This window comes from Lissotriton helveticus, chromosome 6 (assembly GCF_964261635.1).
Source record: "Lissotriton helveticus chromosome 6, aLisHel1.1, whole genome shotgun sequence".
NCBI classification, from domain to species: Eukaryota; Metazoa; Chordata; class Amphibia; order Caudata; family Salamandridae; genus Lissotriton; species Lissotriton helveticus.
The window spans coordinates 1,613,078,715-1,613,099,141 of record NC_136067.1 but is presented as its reverse complement, the minus strand read 5'-3'; positions in this window follow the sequence as shown (position 1 = coordinate 1,613,099,141).

Sequence of the window (20,427 nt, the reverse complement as noted above, 5' to 3'; positions counted from 1 at the left end):
TGACGGCGGGCTTCCGGCCAGGTTGCGAACCTTTTAAATCCAAAAAAGTTTCCTCACGTACTTCTGTAAGAAAGAACGCCGAACCCCAATTTTTCGTGCAGCAATGTTTATTTTATAAACAGCAGTGGCAAACTCCACCCGACGCGTTTCGGAACCAGCCGGCTCCTTGGTCACGGGTCAGTTGTTAGTGCACAATGTTTACGTGATATAGTGCAGAATAATAAAAAGAGGACTACGGTTATTTTACTTTGCCTCACTATTCAGTTTGGTATTTCGTCGCCATGTTGGAACAGTTTGATAAATCGTAATTCTCAATCATAGATACATTTGTTAACCCAAATAAATCGGTATATTCATACCTTTCATTCAATAACATAAATTCACACTTTGCGAGTTTTTAAATCAAAATTTGCCGATATTGCAATAAATGTTAGTCTGTGAAGCCCAAGTGGGCGATTTTCAACAGTTCATCAGTGTCCTTTGACCCAAGTGGGTTTCAATTCATAAGTAAACTATGATTCTCTTAGTGGAAATAATTCAATGATAATGCTGCCCCAGTGGGCTGAAACCATAAGTCTCTTTCAATGTTCCTTCAAAGATCAGAAATTCTTCATTCTGGGCAACATACTCCGTCTCCTACAAGTGAATAATGTGCGTATCAATAAAATGATCAAATATCAATTTAAAAACATTTGGTAACAAGCTTGAGATAGCAACATAGCGGCATAATCATTTCTTCAATTCTGAATAACACATAGCAATTATTTAGCCTAGGTGTACTGCTAGCTCTTCATCCTTATTAATCCCTCCTGGCTGCATTGTTTCGTATTTTATAATCAATCGAGATTCCAGTCTGCGTAAATATAATTCCCTATTCCCACCCCTTTCAGATTTTGGGATTGAATCTAGAGCACAATACTGCAAAAGATTTGCATTTCCATTGTGATGTTTTTGAAAATGACGAGCAATCGGGTATTGTTTGTCGTCATTAGTGATTGCTCGCATATGCTCTAATATGCGTAGCTTGACTGGTTTGATAGTACTGCCAATGTATACAAGCTTACAGGGACATATTAGTGCATAGACACAGAACATCGATGATATCTTCTGCATTTGGAGGGGTGACATAGACACAGCAGAAACCTTTGTTAAAGAAATAAACGATAACAATCTTAATCTTGCATTTACAAGTACAATCAATAAGGAATGCATAGAATTTCTGGATATAATGGTTAAAGTCAAAAACCAGAAATTAGAAAGCGAATTATTCAGAAAAAGCACAGCATGTAACAGTGTCCTAAGTGCTGCCAGCTGTCATCCTAAAAACCTTATCAACAGTATCCCGTACGGGGAACTGTTGAGAGCCAGAAGAAACTGTAGCTCAAATGACACTTTTGAAAGGGAAGCAAAAACCATGCAGGAAAGATTCAAAGAGCGGGGTTACTCGCAAAAGACTATAAAAGCAGCCTATGAAAAAGTGTGTAAAATTGACAGAAATGATTTACTTGTTGAAAAGGAAACAAGTGAAAAGAGTGAACCAGTGAGATTCATCACCACTTTCAGTAATCAGACGAAAGATGTCAGAAAATGCTTAAGTAAATATTGGCATGTATTTGAAACTGACTTAACCTTGAAAGAATGTGTTGAAGTATACCCCAGTATCACCTATAGACGATGTCCAGCATTACAGGACATATTGTGTAAAAGTAATCTGCCAATGAAAAAAACTTCTATTCAAGGTTTTTTCAAATGTTTTTCATGCAAAGCATATAAGGCCAGTAACAACTGTAAGCAGATTATACTGTCAGAAAAACAGAAACCGTATATTATCTCAAAACACCTGCACTGCAAAACAGAGTTCTGTGTCTATGCACTAATATGTCCCTGTAAGCTTGTATACATTGGCAGTACTATCAAACCAGTCAAGCTACGCATATTAGAGCATATGCGAGCAATCACTAATGACGACAAACAATACCCGATTGCTCGTCATTTTCAAAAACATCACAATGGAAATGCAAATCTTTTGCAGTATTGTGCTCTAGATTCAATCCCAAAATCTGAAAGGGGTGGGAATAGGGAATTATATTTACGCAGACTGGAATCTCGATTGATTATAAAATACGAAACAATGCAGCCAGGAGGGATTAATAAGGATGAAGAGCTAGCAGTCCACCTAGGCTAAATAATTGCTATGTGTTATTCAGAATTGAAGAAATGATTATGCCGCTATGTTGCTATCTCAAGCTTGTTACCAAATGTTTTTAAATTGATATTTGATCATTTTATTGATACGCACATTATTCACTTGTAGGAGACGGAGTATGTTGCCCAGAATGAAGAATTTCTGATCTTTGAAGGAACATTGAAAGAGACTTATGGTTTCAGCCCACTGGGGCAGCATTATCATTGAATTATTTCCACTAAGAGAATCATAGTTTACTTATGAATTGAAACCCACTTGGGTCAAAGGACACTGATGAACTGTTGAAAATCGCCCACTTGGGCTTCACAGACTAACATTTATTGCAATATCGGCAAATTTTGATTTAAAAACTCGCAAAGTGTGAATTTATGTTATTGAATGAAAGGTATGAATATACCGATTTATTTGGGTTAACAAATGTATCTATGATTGAGAATTACGATTTATCAAACTGTTCCAACATGGCGACGAAATACCAAACTGAATAGTGAGGCAAAGTAAAATAACCGTAGTCCTCTTTTTATTATTCTGCACTATATCACGTAAACATTGTGCACTAACAACTGACCCGTGACCAAGGAGCCGGCTGGTTCCGAAACGCGTCGGGTGGAGTTTGCCACTGCTGTTTATAAAATAAACATTGCTGCACGAAAAATTGGGGCTCGGCGTTCTTTCTTACAGAAGTACGTGAGGAAACTTTTTTGGATATATATATATATATATATTGCTTCACGCAGCAGGCAATTCTTCGGCTTGCAAAAATGAAAGGCACACACGGAGTAGATTTTAAAGCTTTAGAATGCTTTATTGGGTGCTTGAGTCTTCTCCCCCCTGTCGACAGACGCGTTTCGCCTCGCGGCTTTTTCAATGTCGACTACCATTGTGTAACACAACCATTTTAAACCCTCCATGCGTTATCATAGCCATGAAAACATAAGATGGACATTTCACCAACCCCAATAATGTAAATTGTACGGTGGCCATCTTACAGTGGGTTAATATAATGCAAACAATATATTCAATTCATTTTTAAAGTGCAAGTGCTCGGAACCAAAACATAAATTTAAACAAAGATTAAGGAGTTAAGAACAATTTCATTAACAGGCATATTTTTGTGTGCAAGAAGTATCATTATTTGCAATACATATTGCCTGTTGTAATTCTTAACCACAACAGGGGCAAGGAAAAATCCGGACAATATCTACACATTTCGTAAATATAAGACCAATTTCCTTGTCGTAGAACCTGTTGCGGTAACAGAATTATGCCCTGAATGGGCTTATTATTTAATCCGTGTCTTGAAAAACTTGCTGCTAATAAAAAGTCTCCTTTTGATTATTTCATGTAAAGCAGTAGTTTATATCGTAAAGGATTTAGGGGAGCAAAAAGGATATATGTATTTATATGTATATTTATACTTAAACCTTATTTTTACAATGAAGCTCTGTATTTTTACAATGAAGCTCTGTCTATCTTCTTGATATAGCCTAACCACTTATTACTCAAGGTGGGTCCAAAGTTCTTCGTCATTATTAAGTCCAGCCGGACTCATGCTTTGAAGCTCTATAATGTAACGGGACTCTTTGGCTCTGAGTTTCTTCAACCTGTCTCCACCCCTTTCATGCTTTTCTACCCCGTCGATACAATAATACTGTAACAGATCCCTGTTACTTTGGTGGTACAGTTCAAAGTGTCTTGCGACTGGGCAGGTTGGATCTTTGTTCGAGATGGCCCGCATGTGTTCTAATATTCGTTTTTAGTAGGGTTCTTTGTGCTGCCGATATATCTTTTTTTACACGGACAGATGAGACAGTATATGGTATATTCAGAGTTACAATTATAAATCTTGTTAATTGTTCTTACTGGCCTAGGGTCCCCCGGCCCACCTTCAAAAGTGGTAATTTTTTTACTAAATTTACAGGCCTTGCATTTCCGACAAGGAACGAAGCCATTTATCCCCAGTTTATTCTGTATTTTGTTGGGTTTAGTAAAGTGGCTATGTATTAGATGGTCTCCAATTGAAGGACATCTTTTATATGTGATGGGAGGGCGTTGTGGAATATGGTCTTTCAGTATATTATCAGTTTGGAGGATATGCAATTCTTTTTGAAAATTTGAATTATTTGGGCAGATTTGTCATTGTACATAGTAATCATTCGTACAATGTTTTTTTCAGTTTTAGTTTTTTTACTTTTGGAGGACAATAATGTTTTCCTCTCAATCTTCTGCACTTTTAATTCAGCGGTTTTTAAGTATCCTTCTCTATACCCTCTGACTTTGAAGCGTGTCAATGCATCATTTTTGGCACTTATATAGCTTTCCTCGGTGGTACAGTTGCGCTTTAAGCGCAATAGTTCCCCATAGGGTATGCTTTTAATCAGGCTGGTTTGATGGTAGCTGCCTGCGTGCAGAACTGCATTTCCCGCGGTCGGTTTTCTGAAAAGACGGGTTAGTAAGGCATTATTTTCAATGTAGACCTGTAGGTCCAGATAATTGACCGTACTATTGCTGATATTCCCTGTAAAAATCAGGTTTAAATCGTTATTATTTAGAGATGCAATATACTCCTCCGGCGAGGGTCGATCGCCTCTCCATATAATAAACAGATCGTCGATATATCGCGACCAAAGCACGATCCTATCCAAACATTGGTCATTGGCCTCCCCCCAGGCTACGTGCTTCTCCCACCAGCCAACGAAAAGGTTCGCGTAGCTGGGGGCGAAGCACGTACCCATCGCTGTACCACGATTTTGTAGGTACAGTTGCCCATCAAACGTAAAGATGTTATTATGGAGACAATATGAGACCATCTCTAACAGCATTTCATTTTGTTGTGTGAACTTTGGATGTTTTTGACCCAAAAACCATCTTATTGCAGTTAAACCATCTGAATTACCAATACAGGTGTATAAACTTGTGATGTCCAAGGTTATAAGCAATACATTTTCTTCCCATCTAATCCCTTCTATATGTCTCAGAAAATCCTGTGTGTCCTGTATATATGACGCCAGGTTTCTTACAAAGGGAGATAGGAATGAGTCCACATAAATCGCCGTGTTCTCCAGAAGGCTGTTAACTGAAGCCACAATAGGTCTTCCTGGTGGATTTTTGTAGTATTTATGAATTTTTGGCAAGTGGTAAAATGTTGGTAAAGTTGGTTCTTCACAAAACAGGAAGAGGTACTCATCGTTGTTTAACATGCCTTCCTCTTTCCATTGTCCCAGTAATTGATGATATTTAGTTATACTTTCCACATATATGTTACGGTGGATTTGTGTGTAACATTCAGCATCTTCCAGTTGCCGCATTGCTTCTCTTTGGTAATGTTCTTTACTAAAAATCACCATGTTTCCACCTTTATCTGATGGTTTAATCTCTATGGTTTTGTCATTTTTTAGTTTTTGTAGTGCTTCCCAATATTTCCGTGGGATGTTGTAATGTTCAATTCCTTTATTTGTTTTTTTGGCCAGATTTTTTAAGTCATACATGACAGCCTCGTTAACCCCTACCACGCTACCGCGTTTTCCCGCTGAGCGCTGAAAAAAAAAATGGCTTGTTTATGACAAAGCCAGCTCGTCATCCGCGTAGCGCAGGTAATGCCCATGACGAGCTGGCTTTGTCATCAGCACTGAAGGGGTTAAAAACGTCTATAGCATCAAAAGATGTATGTGGTATTTTTCTCGATTTTCTTTTGAATTCACTATTTCCGCTTACTTGTCTGATGCCTGCTTGTTCTAAATATTCCTGAGTGCTGGGTATTATTGATTCCCCGGCGCCCAGACTTTACAGCGCTTGCATGGTTGACAGTGCTCGAAAAGTATTTACTGTAGATTGGGTCTCTGTTAATTCCTCATCATTAGTAGCGGAATGAGATGTTGATGTTTCACCCCAAGGGTTGATCAAGAAAATCTTTTGGAATTTTAATTTTCGTATGAACTTGAATAAGTCTATGCGTACATTGGCGTAGTCACGCTCTGGTAGCTTGACACTGAGCAGGTAGGCCTAACTTATTGGGCAATATGTAAAGTATTTGTGCAACATAACACACAGTAACACAATGAAAACACCACAAAAAGACTCCGAACCAGCTTAGAAAAATAGGAGCGTAGTATAATTTATGGTGTGTGACGGACTAGGCTTGTGGTTCCTACTGGGGCCAGGTGCATATCCCTGCCAACTAGAGGTCCCAATTTCTAACTGTGGGGATTCAAAAATGACTTTGCCAAGTGCCCAGGCCAGAAGTAGCTCAGGGTTGGGGGCCACATGTTACCCCTCCATTTTAATTAGTTTAGCAGCCCAGGGGACTGAGTCCCCAGGGCTTTTAGAGGCTCAAGGAGGAGGGGGCATGCATTTTCCTCCCCTTTTTGAAAAATGTTGGCCCCAGGGTTGAACATCCCAGGGTCTGGGATAGTTCTGGGAGTGGGCCACCATGTCCCCCTCCCATTTTATAGAATATGTGGCACCGAGGAGGGCCTGTAATGGCTAGAGAGCAGCTGTATGACCCCCAGCCCCATATTGAATCATTTTGGCCCCTAGAGTGAGCTCCCCAGGGTCTGTGATTGTACGGGATGGTGGCCCCCTCCCTTATTAAATTATTTTGGCCCTGTGGGGGCTACCTGCAGCCCATAGTGGCTAGGGGATGGGGTAAGATGCCCAGTCCCATTAATAAAAGAAAGTGGCCCTGGCCACCATTATTTTCCCATGCCCGCTGGAGTACTGAGTGATCATGACAGAAACCCCAAACTATTTTTTATTTTGGCCCCGGGAGGGCCCTCTGGATCCCCCATGTGGCCTGAGGGGGCAAGGTATCGCTACCGTGCCCCCAAAAGTTATTTAAAAAAAAAAAACTTTAGGACAGGGGACTCAGTCCCCAAGTCCTGTAATGGTTGCCGGAAACATTTTTCTCTTCTTGTTGGCAGACGATCATTGTGCTGTCTCCTGGGGGAGTCTGATACCCACAGGAGCAAACTGGCCCAAGGCAAAAAAGCTCCCAGGGCCAATTAGAATGCTCTATCTATTTAATTGTATTTAAGGGACTTTTGTGAGAGTCCCTACGAACCTACCCATCCAGATATCTATATTTATTTCCCAAATGATAAATACCCAGTGCCAACCTCCACTGTTTTCTATATATAAAATTCATTGAAAAAAACAAAGGTTACAAGGACGTTATAATCAGACTCAGGTTTCACTTGTAGAAAACCAGTGAAATTCAGAAGCTATTGCTAGCTGAGATAACTCTAACTTGTGCCCTACGCAATGCATCGCTTATGACTTCACATATTACATCACTCATAACATAATCATTGACATCACTGATGACATCTCAAATTACATCACTGATTACATCATCTTGTGACTGAGAGTGCTCGTGGACCCTCGTGGAAGTTGGACGCTGTGTGTACGCCCTACCTGGAATAGGAGCGCCTCCCTTTGACCTTGTGTGTTCGTATCAGGGGATCTCGTCAGCGCCTCGCCGGACCCGCTTCGCGGGTCCCGCAGCGCTTGGTCTGTGGACTGCTGACTGTTGTGAAGTAGCGCAGAGGACTGCGGGGCAGGTGAGAGTGTCAGCGGGGCTGCGAGCTTAAAGGCATGGACTCCAGTGACCAGGAGTCCCTGCGCGCCCGATTGCAGACACCTGGGCTGCTCTCCCCGCTGGCCACGCCCCCGCCAACTGTGTTAAAATCGGATCGTATTGCCTGTTTCCCTGGGACCCTCGTGGAAGTTGGACGCTGTGTGCACGCCCTACCTGGAATAGGAGCGCCTCCCTTTGACCTTGTGTGTTCGTATCAGGGGATCTCGTCAGCGCCTCGCCGGACCCGCTTCGCGGGTCCCGCAGCGCTTGGTCTGTGGACTGCTGACTGTTGTGAAGTAGCGCAGAGGACTGCGGGGCAGGTGAGAGTGTCAGAGGGGCTGCGAGCTTAAAGGCAGGGACTCCAGTGTCCAGGAGTCCCTGCGCGCCCGATTGCAGACACCTGGGCTGCTCTCCCCGCTGGCCACGCCCCCCGCCAACTGTGTTAAAATCGGATCGTATTGCCTGTTTCCCTGGGACCCTCGTGGAAGTTGGACGCTGTGTGCACGCCCTACCTGGAATAGGAGCGCCTCCCTTTGACCTTGTGTGTTCGTATCAGGGGATCTCGTCAGCGCCTCGCCGGACCCGCTTCGCGGGTCCCGCAGCGCTTGGTCAGTGGACTGCTGACGGTTGTGAAGTAGCGCAGAGGACTGCGGGGCAGGTGAGAGCGTCAGCGGGGCTGCAAGCTTAAAGGAAGGGACTCCAGTGTCCAGGAGTCCCTGCGCGCCCGATTGCAGACACCTGGGCTGCTCTCCCCGCTGGCCACGCCCCCCGCCAACTGTGTTAAAATCGGATCGTATTGCCTGTTTCCCTGAGACCCTCGTGGAAGTTGGACGCTGTGTGCACGCCCTACCTGGAATAGGAGCGCCTCCCTTTGACCTTGTGTGTTCGTATCAGGGGATCTCGTCAGCGCCTCGCTGGACCCGCTTCGCGGGTCCCGCAGCGCTTGGTCTGTGGACTGCTGACTGTTGTGAAGTAGCGCAGAGGACTGCGGGGCAGGTGAGAGTGTCAGCGGGGCTGCGAGCTTAAAGGCAGGGACTCCAGTGTCCAGGAGTCCCTGCGCGCCCGATTGCAGACACCTGGGCTGCTCTCCCCGCTGGCCACGCCCCCGCCAACTGTGTTAAAATCGGATCGTATTGCCTGTTTCCCTGGGACCCTCGTGGAAGTTGGACGCTGTGTGCACGCCCTACCTGGAATAGGAGCGCCTCCCTTTGACCTTGTGTGTTCGTATCAGGGGATCTCGTCAGCGCCTCGCCGGACCAGCTTCGCGGGTCCCGCAGCGCTTGGTCAGTGGACTGCTGACGGTTGTGAAGTAGCGCAGAGGACTGCGGGGCAGGTGAGAGCGTCAGCGGGGCTGCGAGCTTAAAGGCAGGGACTCCAGTGTCCAGGAGTCCCTGCGCGCCCGATTGCAGACACCTGGGCTGCTCTCCCCGCTGGCCACGCCCCCCACCTATCAGCCAATCAGCGAGGTGTATAGTGTACAAAAGTCTTTTGGGCTTCCGCTTCGCGGGAGCGAGCCGGGAGAAGCCCGGGACAAGGGCGGGACCGTCTAAGGCCGTCATAGGCCGGAGTAGGCTGGGCTGGGCCTACCCTCTTGCTCCTGTTCTGGATACTTGAGTCCCGGCCCAATCAGCCGATATAGTTTCCCATATACTACCTTCAAACTTTAGCTGTCATGCCGTCTCCGGTAAGGGAAGGTACCCCCATGAAGCAGGTAGGAGCTAAAAGCAAGACTTTAGATAACTATCTTCCCCGGGCCGTGGGTGATGGGGATAAGGAGAGCACCTTACTCCGGCTTAGGGCAGAGCGGAGACGCTCTATAGACAACCTGAAACACAGAGCCCTTGGTGAATGCTCTACTTCACTTAGCGAAGAGCCGACATCTATAGACGATGTCCCCCTCCTGTTGAGAGATGGTACGAATACTCTACCAGTTCCATCTATGAGTCTAACCTCAGCCACTAGCCCAAGCCCAAGTAGAGTGATTATTGATCTCATTTCTCAACCCCCATCTGTCACGAAAGCTAGGAAAGCCAAACCTAAGCCAACCACTGCACAAGGAGCACATGGGCCCCCACCAAATAAATGTAGGAGGAAGTCGAGGGGAGCACAGGGCAAAAATAAACCCAAAATCCCTCACTCTGAGTTTGGGAGGTTATCAAAATTCCCTACACCGACCGTGAGATTAGCGGATGAATTACACCCCAAACCAGCTGTACAGGATCCCTTGGCTCCCGCTCTGACAAAAGGCACAGGAAATAATATAGCTAATGTCCCCCTTTCTGTTGCTCCGCTAGGTAACCTTGAATTCTTGCTCAGGTCACTGCTATTACCAATCAGCGAGAGCATCAAAAAGGTCGAGATTAGACTCACCATCCTGGAGGCCACACTAAGTAGCATGAAAACCCCGGCTGGCCCCCAGGGAAGATTGCCGGAGCATATTTCCTCTCTTACGGCTCCCCAGCAGCCCCATAATAGTGCAATGAGCTCAGCCCCCCCACAGGCTGCGAATGCTGCGGCCCCCTCTCAATCTCTGAGGACTAATCCTGCACCAACCAAGTCACTTAATCCCAATAAGTCCACTCCTCTCGTAGACCCTGTCCCTCTGGCACAGCCTGTAGACAGTGTTGCACCGACACCTTTAATGAAGCTCCCCTCCAGGCCACGTAGGCCTAATCTACCTCCAGAGGCAAATGAGTTTACGGTGGTCATGGCGGGTGTCCCCCCACTAGAAGCGGGTGAAGCAGAGGATTTTTGCTCCTTAAAAAGCAGGGTAATTAAGTGGTTAAACATGAATAGACCCCTCCCAGTACATCTAAATAACGAAATTATAATGGTTAGAAGGGTGCCGTGGGTAGGGAGAACATATAAATCTATAATAGGGGACTGCATATTGGTGAGCTTCAAGGATGCTGGAACTGTCTCGCACATATGTCAAGGCAAGAATAGATCTCGGGAATCGACCATTCAAACTCTTCAGGTGTCCTTCTTCTTTCCTCCTATCCCTGCCCCTGTACATCCGTTTCAAACCCATGACAACTGGGAGAGGGTTGGTCGGAGGGGAAGACATTACGAATTTAACCCCAGGCCACTATTTAACCGCCCAGAGTCACACTTTCATACTCTCAACCGGTTCAACTGTCTGAACGACCTCGAGGGGGTTGATTGACAAACGGATGCTGTCCCTCTAGGAGACGGGGAAAGTGGGCCCTTGGCAGAGGAGAGGGAGGAGCAAAATCCCCTGGCACAGCAAATTCCATCGAGCTGGGTTGGGAAGTCTGGGTCAGATGGGCCCAGGGCTACAGATATTGGGTGCATAGGAGGGGGACAGGGGTCGGACACACAAGTGGCAGAGTGTGAGACACAAACGGGGCCCCAAGGGGGAACAGAGCGCAGTGGCAAGGTGCTGAGAATGACCTCTTGGAACATAGCAGGTTTGGCAGGCAAATTTAACAACAAAGAGTGGCTTGATTACATTAGAAAATTCCATGTAATCAGCCTGCAGGAGACTTGGGCCCCGGAGAATAATTTTCATTTGCAGGGGTACAAGTGTTTCTTTGTACCCGCGCAAAAATCAAGATCAGGGAGAGCTATGGGAGGACTATCCATTTATATTGATTTAGATTTGCCAGGCAGTTGGTCCACCCCAGATTGGAACTCCCATGGGATCCAGGCTGTTCGGTTTTCCGGGAAGGGGCTAAGATTCACAGTTTTTAATATTTATAACAACGAGTTAGCGGGAAATCATACCTCACTTGTAGCTGAACTGGATCATAGGCTGAGTCAGGAAACATCTGCCCAGAAAAAGGGGAAGCCACATGCGTTGCTGGTCATGGGTGACTTTAATTGCCACCTTTGCCCGGCTTTGGTCCCAACAAATTCAGATTGGTCCCAATGCCCCATGGAGAAGGGTCCGCACTTTTCCCATACCCCGACAGGGTCAGCCTTCAGCATGCTCCGGCTCAAGTATGATCTTGAGCATACTATTAACATGATAGGCACGCAGAAGGATGGTACTCTTCCACCCACATTCAAGGGCAGAGGATGCTCATCAGTTATAGACTATATTTTGGTCTCAAGATCCCTGCTAAATAAGATAATTAGTGTAGGGATTGAATGGAGCAGTTTCAGCGACCATAACCCACTCGTTTTGGAGCTAATGTATAGGGCGGGTTTAAAAAGCAGAGAACATCGCACAATCATGGAGAGGGCAACAGACCAAGGCAGGAGATTAAAGTGGTCCAAAATAGACGGGGAAAAATTTTATAAGGCCCTGGTTGACGCTGGCAAATTTGCCATTAATGACTGCTTAGATACAGAAGTCCATGGATTAAGGTTACTGGAAGCATTCGATCAGATTGCTAATCTGATTGACGGCCTCTTAAAAACTAGTGCGCCCCCCAGGAATGACAGTAACCCTCGATGGTTTGATAAAGATTGCTCCAAAGCACTGAGGGAGCTTAAAAGCAGCCTTAAAATTAAACCAAGGGACTCCCAAAAAATCAAGGCGTGTAGAGAGAAATATAAAAAAGAGACTAAGAGGAGGAAATTCGCTCTGCAGGCAGAAGCGTGGGCAGACCTCAGAGAAGCAGGGGAAAGGAAGGATTTAGCGGGTTTCTGGAGAATCATTAATAAACCAACTTTCCAGGAAAACGACACCCCGGAAATAGGGTCTAATATACTTCCAGAACAGTGGGTCACTCACTATAGGGGTCTGTATAATCATGAGCCCGGTACTCCCGTAGAGTCACGTGAAATTCTAATTCAGGTCTCAACGGTTGTATTTACTATTAAGGAGATCACTGCTGGGATAGAGGGGCTGACTAAAAACAAAGCCCCAGGCCCTGATGGAATTCCCCCCGACCTGTTTTTAAGCAGCATAGAACTCTGGGCTCCGTTAATGACCAGGGTCATAAACACTGCCATTACCTGTGGTCTGCCACCGTCCTGGTCTAAAGTGATAATTGTGCCGATTTTTAAGAAGGGCAATAGGGACGATCCCAAGTGCTATCGCCCTATCTCCCTGATTGATGTATTGGCTAAACTCCTGGGGAGGGCGATCCTTAATAGGCTGTCCGAGTGGACCGAAGAAAATAACATCTTCTCGGACACTCAATATGGATTTAGGACAGGGAGGTCCACTAGCGATCAATGCCTGAACCTTTACATGCTGACTGCCAAATATACCATGGCTAGTGATGAATCGATCTTTTTGGGATTCATGGATTTGGCAGCGGCCTTTGATCACGTCAACAGGGAGAAATTGTGGGGCATGATGTCCAGTATGGGGATAGAGAGTGGCCTAATTAACATTCTTAGGGAATTGCATAGCGACACCACGGCTAAGGTTCGATACAACAGGGAGGGGGGACTGACCGACTCCTTTCCCTGCAAGAGTGGAGTACGGCAAGGCTGCATTCTCGCCCCTTTTTTGTTCTCCCTTTATATTAACAATTTGGAGCAGCATCTGTTAGGTTTAAAGGCAGATTGTCCAAGGGCGGGGTCGCGTCATATTCCTGTTCTGCTTTATGCAGATGATGCGGTCCTGATTGCACGTACGCCCAGGAGCCTACAAATTTTGATCGACGGTTTTGTCAAGTTCATGGGTGCCCTAGATCTCTCAGTTAACCTGGGCAAATCTTATGTGCTCCTGGCTGGTAAAAAAAAATCCTCTAATTTTACTTACAGAATAGGAAGGCACATAGTAGAAGAGGTCAAAACATTCTCTTATCTAGGTGTAACTTTTGATGGTGCCTTACAGTTTAAAGCCCTGGTGGATGAGCGTTGTAGCAAAATGATCGCTTCTAACGGGGCAATAGCAAGTTACGGTAGGAGGTTAGGCAGATGGAGCCCGGAGCAGGTGATGAACCTGTATAGCTCCGTATCATGCTCTAAAGTAATCTATGGGGCAGAAGTATGGGGCTTTGTCAATACTATTAAAATTCAACGGGAAGAAAACAAATATTTAAAATCCATCTTGAGGGTACCCCCAAGTACTGCTGCCCTCATAGTACACAGGGAATTAGGGAGGCCACACCTAGATGATTTGGTAAAACTCAGGCCAATTGTGGCCTGGTTAAAAATTTGGGTCAATCCTGATGCGTCTCTAAGCAGAGAAATTCTATCGGACTGCCTAGAGAGGGACAAATGTATGCGTATTCCCTGGCTCAATTACGTAAAGAATACCCTAGAGGAACTAGGCTTTGGGAATCTCTTCACTAACCCTGCAACAATTGTAGCCCAGCACAAGATGCAAGTAAGGAAAAATTACCTAGATTTGAAAAGTCAACGCAGAGCTGAGGCTGAAGGGCTTAAAAAGACCGTGAGGGCCCACAATCTGGTGAAGAGCGTTGAGGGTATGGAGCCATATTTATATCTCATGCATAACGCACAGGATAGATTCTTAATGTGTCGCTTTAGACTGAACCTACTTCCATTTATGTTGGCATCACCAGCAGGATTTGCAACATCAATCGAACAGAAGGGATCCTGCGGCTGCGACAACATGTCTCCGCAGGATTCCCTTCATTTTGTTCTACTCTGTCCTTTTTTTACAATGCCCAGGCGTAGATTTCTTGTAAATGTTTTAAAACAAGCCAAGTTGGAACATGCTAGGGAGGGATTAGCCTTTTTACAAAAAGCATCGGACCCCTTAACATTGTGTTGTATAATGAATTTTATTAAGGTAGCGGTCCGTCTTAGGCTAACTAGGGGAGATGAATGAAATGTTTTTGATTTTACCCCTCTTAAAGTGTTATTCTTTCTCCTGCCTGTGTTCTACGTTAACACTAATATATTTTTTATAAGGATCTTGTAAATGTTTAATGACTTTTTATTCATGTATATATGTGTGTGCTTTTATGGTGATTTTTAATCACCGAATAAAGATTATTTGAATTGAATTGAATTGACTGAGAGTGCTTTAAAAAGTTTATGAGTGTTAAATATATATACCAATGTGTATTGATGAATCAGTGGGTGTGTGACTGGCTGTATAAATGAGTGGTTAGGTGCCTCACTAAATGTATGGGTGAAAGGTTGTGGGAATGTCTGTATAAGTTTGTCAGTTTGTGTATAAGTTGTTGTATGGGTTTGTGACTGGTATGCGATTGGCTGTATTGCTGAATTATTGGTTGCCTGAGTACCTGCATGGTTGTCTGAGCATCTGTGTGAGTGAGTGAGTGAGTGGGTGAGTCAGTGGCTGTATGGGTTAGTGAGTGCATGTGTGAGGGGATGTATTGGTGATTGAATGTGTTTATGACTGTGTGGGTGAGTAAGTGAATGTTTTAGTGGTATATGGGTGAGTAACTGGGTATGTGAATGGCAGTATAGGGGAGTGATGGTGAATATGAGTGACCATATGGGTGAGTGAGTGAATGCAAGAGTGGCTGTGGGGTGAGTGTCTGCTTGTGTCAGTGACTGTTTAGGTGAGTGAGTACATGAGTGGGTGTGTGCCTGTATGGGTAAGTAGCTGTGTGATTTACTGTATGGGTGAGTGACAAGGTGTGTGAGTAGCTCTATGAATGATTGACTTAGTATGTGCGTGGCTGTATGGGTTTATGAGTGGATATGTCAATGGCTGCATTAGTGACTGAGTGGGTGTATGAGTGGCAGTATGGGTGAGCGAGTGGATGTGTGTGTAGATCTGTGAATCAGTGAGTAGTTGTGTAGGTACTGGTATGGGTCTTTGAATGGGTTTGTGCATGATAGTGTGGGTGTGGATAAATGCAAGGTTGTATGGGGATATGAGTAGATGTGCCAGTGAGTCTGTGGATGATGCCATCAGTGAATTCATTCGAGATGCCAAGGTGATATCACTGACCATGTCATGAGTGATATAATATGTGAGGTTATAAGTAGTGCATTGTGGGAGGAGCAAGTTATAGTTAGCTCAGCTAACTATAACTGCTCAATTTCACTGGTTTTGTATGAGTGAAACCTGAGCGTAACTATAACGCCCCTGTAACCTTTGGTTTTTTCAATGAATTTCTTAGTTTTTTTTATTCCATTTCTAAACTATAATATCCCTGTAACTTTTGTCATTTTCCATGAAGGTTTTTTAGATGCCAATTCCTATGGTTTTTAAGTAGTAGTCACATTTGCAGAATGGTGGAGAAAGGGGGCTTGGCCTCCGACCAGCTTTCATGAATCCTGCTGTGTAGGACTTACAGGAAGTACGCGAGAGCATCTTGGCACCCAAGACCCCTCAGTAGTAAATTGGACTTTATCCCACAACCAGGAGCGTGCCAGGAGGTGAATTTGCAGAGTGGTAGAGAAAAGTGTCATGGCCTCCGGATATCTCCTAGCAATCCTACTGTGTGGGACTTAATGGAGGTAACAGAAGGGGTAATTGGCCCCCAATAACCTTCTTGGGTGCAACTACCCCTTCTGTTACCTCCAGTAAGTCCCACAGAGCAGTATCTCTGAGAGGTTGTTGGGGGCCATGCCTCCTTTCTCCGAGTGCACTACTAGTAGGGGGGTGTACTCCCCTTATCTCCAGAGGGTCCTTGGGGCCAACTACTCCTCCTGCTACCTCCAGTAAGTCCCACACATTGCTGGAGCTGGCCCTGGGGGGTGGTGGACCCCAGGGCCATGTAGTGCCCATTTGTTCAAATTTGCACCAGAGAGGTAGTGGTCCCCGGGGCTGGGGTCCGCAAAGGACCTCCTTCATTATTTTATTATATTTTCCCCGGGAGGTGTCAGTCCCCGGAACTAAGGGGGCATGATGGCCACATTTCTTAAGATTATTTGTCCCAGGGAGGTGGTGGTCTCTGGGGCTTCAGGGGTCTGAGAGGCCCCTGCGCTGCATTTCACTAAAGCCCCAGGGAGGTGGCTGGTCCCTGGGGCTGCAGGGGTGTCTGCATGGTCCCTCACAATGTATTATAATAAAGCCCTGGGGAGGTGGCAATCCCCAGGGCTGCGGGAGTCCACAAGGTCCCCAAGCTGAATTTTCTTAAAGTTTTGGGGAGGTGGTGCTCCCCTGGGCAACAGGCCCCCACACTATATTCAAGAAAATCCCTGGGGAGGTGACAGTCCCAGGGGCCGCAGAGTGGTCTGTGTGGCCCCCTCGCACTAATTTGTAATAAAGCCCCAGGGAGGTAGTGGTCCCCGGTGCTACTATAAACATCAGGAAGGTGGCCCCATGCACCCCTCCTTTTTCAGACCCCAATGCCCCATGGACCAGGCTTACACAAGGACCAAGTAAACTGAGAGCAGAGACAGCATTTTTTTTGTAAATCTCAGAACAATTTACGCACCCGTGTGTGAGTTTTTCTGGCATTATGTTTTAATGCTTTTTAGCTTTGACATGGTCTCTAGAAGACCCCTTCACCATGGGCAGGAGCTCAGGGTGTCCCTATTAATGCCCTTTTTCTTTTTTTAATTTTTTTTGTGGGACTTAAGCCGAGTCCCAAGATGACTGACAACACTTCCTGGTTGAAGTGTTGGCAGCCAATCATATTTTAGTAGGATTTGCGGGTCCGTTGCAGCTCACGTCTCCAGATATCTATATTTTTTTTAAGTTAGATATCTGAAAAATTACTGAATGGATTTACACCACATCACAAAAAGCACACTTTCTGTACCAACATCTAGCTGTCTGCCAAATTTGGTGTAATTCCGTTCAGCAGTTTGGGTTGTAGTTGTGTTAAAAAAATAAAAAAATACCCATTGACTTAACATGGGGAAAATGTGTTTTGGTACCACCCCTTTTTTCTCGGCCCCTGCTTGACGGATCACCCTGAAACCTTCAACACAGCAGCTGAACCACAATGGGCAAATTCTGTAAACATTTTGTGGAGATTCGTCAAGCGGAGCCAAAGTTATTGGCAAAACAAAATTGCTTTTCCTATCAGTAGGTAATATAGGTAATATATAGATATATTCACTGAAAAAAATGAAAGTTACAGGGGGTTAAAGTTGAGTTTAGGTTTTACTTGTATGAAACCAGTGAAATGCAGCACTTATTGTTACCTGAGCTAACTATAACTTGCACCTACCACAATGCACTACTTATGACCTCACATATCATATCACTCATGACATAGTCAGTGGCATCACTCTGAGGCCAGGGGTTGCAAAGGAAGTGCCAGGAGTAACAAGGAGCAAGCTAGAGGTCACAGCTCCAACCCCTGACTACCTCCAAATGATGTCCATGATCCTCATATTGCTAAGGATTGCACACTGTTTTTGTATTTTCATGAGTGGGACAGATGTTCTGGCTACCGAAATGTGTTGATACAGACGTTTAGATACAAATTTGCTATGTATTTGGACAGGCCCCTCCTCCTCCTGTGGTCTACGTGGTATTTGCCTTAGCTTTGCCCTTTGCCTGAGTGCTCTGAAGAAGGTGGTCCATATTTGTCCATATTTGGTGTTTTACTGAAACACATGTTAGTGCAACTACAACCTGAATTGAACCAGAATGAATGATTACAGATGACATAGAGAATTATAAGTGCTTTAAAAGGACTTATACAAAGAAATCTTAAACATAGTAAACATATTTAAAGCAATGGACTGTTTTGTTGGATAACCAGTATTTCTGGAGTACACTTATGGGCAACTCACTTTGTATATAAGGTCACTATTGAGTTGACCACAATGTTAGATTTTTAATGTTTTTTGGTATAGGCGAGTTTGTGTGAATGAAAATTGATAGATCACAATATGGATGAGATTTTTTAGTATGTCTGGAGTGATGAGTGTCCTGTAATGCAATTATTTTGCATATATAATATTCTCGAAAATGTTTTGTTGATGAATTGAGTTTGAGGTTTACATCCTTGTGAAATGAAAGATGTTTTTGTATTGTTGTTTTGTATAATACTAAATGGAAGCCTTATACATAAAGATTGTTTTCTGCAATAAATGGTTTTTGAGAATGTTTGATTTTTTACTCTTTATCATTGAAAGTAATTATTAGAGTTATACCTATGTTAAATTGTATGACGTCACATTTTCTTGTTTACAATTTCTCCAACTCTTCAGTACACCCATGGACATGTGAATGACTCAGAAGAACTTCTGTGCTGTTCTTCAAGGTCAACTACTCTGTTGCCCTGCTACGTTGCTGCCTGCTTGCCTGCTTCTCTTGACTGAAAGGACTGGACATGCATCTGGGACCCAAGGCTATCAGGGTGACTGCCAGGGCTAGTTGGCTTGCCTCAGGGACCCAAAAGGACTGAAGGAGCTCTGCCACCCCGGCTGTGGGCCTGTAAAGCAGTAACGATTCAGTGCAATGCATATCCTTGCAGCTGCATCAGAAACACTACTGTGTTACGCATCCTCATTGCATGCATTCACATCACAAGCCACTCTTAGATGGCATCTTCGACATTGAAACTGGATTCCGCAACACAACCCTGCAGCTATTCAGAGCCTCCAGTGAAAGACGCATCTTCGATGCAGGACTTCACTTCACAAGCCCCTCGTCAACAGCATCCTTGACAATGAATAAGGATTCTGCATCGTAGCCCCACAGCTTCTCGGAAACGCCACTGAGCGACACATCGTCGATGCAGGATTTTGCAACACTTCACAAACCAGGATTTAAAGTATTTATGATCAGTGGAAGTAACTTGGCCCTTGTATCCGGCCTGTGCTCCATCGTGATTGGTCTGGAAGTTGTGACTTTGTCCCGATCCAGAGTGACCAGATAACCATAGCTGGCACTTTGTGCTTTTAGGCCCTATTTCTACTTAAAACGTTTTTGCTGTCAAATAATTTATAAAACATTATTCTATTTTTCTTGGTTGGCATGGGATTTTTCTTTTTTTTTCTTCCTGTCCTCATTCACCTCAGGCTTATACCCCAATGATCCTGTCTTTTTACCACCCTCATCTTGTAGGATTACCATGCCAGAGCAGAACATTTTGCTTGTTTTTCGGTATGCTCCGGTTTTCCCATCAGGGAACAAAGTATTAGAGCAACCTTGGGTGTAATCATAGGACAGTCTTTATGTCAGAGATTGCTTCACCCAGTGTTACACTATTGTACGATGACATTACCCTCCAACCAGCTCACTTGTGGTAGACAAAATTAATACTTTTTGACAGACAAGTCTATGATATCCATTTTCAAGTTATATATAATTGAGTTAAGCCATTCAACATATTTGGGAGGGAAAACACTCACCCACTTTCTATAAATTTCCATTTGTGGCAGAAGGAGCAAATAAAATAGCAGTTTCATCTTTACTCAGCTTCACCTCGACTTCCAAGTTCCCAAAGAAAACAAAGGAAGACTTACCTTATGATTAATGCAGAGATTGCTACTCAAGGTCTCACTCACACTTTCCCAGATGCTGTGAATTCTGGGGCATTACACAAACACATGTTGATTGTTTGCCTTTTCTAGCCCACATTTTGTGCAATTTATCACATTTCCTTTTCCCATCTTCGATATTCTATATGACTTCCAGTATGCTGTGTGGAGGCAAAAGAGATGGTTTCTTCTTAAACTAGTGGGTTTGACAATACTGTAGCGGTGTGCTCTGCTCTGCGGGCTGAGTTCCCAGAAGTTTGGCAACTCTGCACTCTGCTTGGAGCACAGAGTTTAATGGAAATCTCCAACTCCGCCGCTTGGTGGAGATTGATGGCCCCCGCTGCATAATCCTAGTCATGATGTGATGCAGAGGTGCTGTTTGTGG